Consider the following 1,941-nt stretch of genomic DNA (forward strand, 5'->3'; position numbering starts at 1 on the left):
TTTAAAATAAACAATAAATTCAAAACTAATAATTAAAGAAGTAATAATCTTACCTAAGCATGAATAACATAATTAACGAAATAGTATAATACAAAGAAACAATTTCCACCCGCATGCTTTAACCCAATGACAACGCATAAGTACTCGTCACCTCACATATACGTTATCCCTACACATAAAACACGTTGCAGATGCACCTACAAGTCCTAATCCCTCAAGTCAAGGTTAACTACAACACCTACCTTGCTCCGCAACCAAATCAATGCTCAATCGCGGATTTTCCTCTAGAATTAGCCTCAAAACCAATCAAATCTAACCAAATATAGTTCAAATAATTCAAAATAAGCTTTAGAAACAACCCATGAGTGAAAAAGATTCAATCTTTAATATTTTTGAAAAACGTCAACAAAAGTCAAACCTGCCAACTTGGTCAAAACCCGAGATTCGGACAAAAAACCAATTACCCATTCACCCCTGATCCCAGTTATATGATTAGTTTCGAAATTCGACCTTAATTTGAGGTCTAAATCTCAATTTCTCAAAATTCCCAATTTCTAGCTAAATCTCTAATTTCTACCATGAAAAAGCATAGATTAAAGGTTAAAATCAATGGGTGTTTATCGAAATGTAAGAAAACAAGTTAAAATCTACTAACCTATGAATTTGGGATGAAAAACCACTTCAGAATCGCCTCTAGGTCGAGCTCAAACTTGAAAATAGTGAAAAATGAAATGAATCCCAATTTTTAGAAATTTAAAAGACTGGGCGTCAGGTGTTCATCGCATTTGCGAGACACCTGATGCGATCGTGAATCATAGAAGCCTAAATGGACTTCGCGTTCGTGATGGCCTCACCCACCTCGCCTTCGCTTTCGCGAGCCTAGGCTTGCGTTCGTGTAGAGTAACCACCTGCTTCCCCCAGAATACCCTTAACATATCGGGTTCGCATGTGAACGGTCACGTTAGCGAAGTTATCCCTCCACTACTTTGCGTTCACGACCGATTCTCAGAGTTCACATCGAAGAACTTTGCCCCTGTCCTAGTTTCTCCTTTGTGATCGCGAGAGTACCTTTGCTGTCGCGAAGCACAAGGCCTCAGACACTAGATACAGCTGAAACCAACTATCTCCTAAGTCCAAAAATGACCCGTAGCCTATCCGAAACACATTCGATCCTCTCGGGCTCCAAGCCAAACATGCACACAAGTGTAATAATATCATATAAACTCGCTCGCGCAATATAAAAATCAAAATAATACCTATAACTACAAATCGGACATCAAAATGCATGAAATTTTTAAAGAAACTCAAGAACTTTCAAATTCACAACCGAGCATCCGAATCCTATCAAATCAACTCCGTTTTGCACCAAATTTTGCAGACAAGTTTTAAAAGTAAAATGAACCTATACCAAGTTCCAAAACCGTAATCCAGGGTTGTTTTAAAGTGGATCCTAAGAAGATTGAGGCAGTTCAAAACTAGCCTAGACCTACTTCAGCTACAGAGATTCGGAGCTTCCTAGGTTAGGCAGGTTATTATCGCCAGTCGTGGAGGGGTTTTCATCCATCGCAACCCCATTGACTAGATTGACCCAGAAGGGCGCCCTATTCCGGTGGTCCGATGAGTGCGAGTTGACCTTTCAAAATCTTAAGACTGCTTTGACTACAACCCCAGTGTTGGTGTTGCCCATATGTTCAGGATCCTACACTATGTATTATGATGCATCGTGTATTGGGTGTGGTGCAATATTGATGCATGACGGAAGGGATTGCATACGCGTCTCGGCATTTGAAGGTTCATGAGAAGAATTACCATGTTCATGACTTAGAGTTGGCAGCTATTGTTCATGCATTTAAGATTTGGAGGCATTACCTCTGCGGCATGTCGTGTGAGGTATTCACATATCATCAGAGTCTGCAGTATTTGTTTAACCAAAAGGAGCTC

This window comes from Nicotiana tomentosiformis, chromosome 12, assembly GCF_000390325.3.
Source record: "Nicotiana tomentosiformis chromosome 12, ASM39032v3, whole genome shotgun sequence".
NCBI lineage: Eukaryota > Viridiplantae > Streptophyta > Magnoliopsida > Solanales > Solanaceae > Nicotiana > Nicotiana tomentosiformis.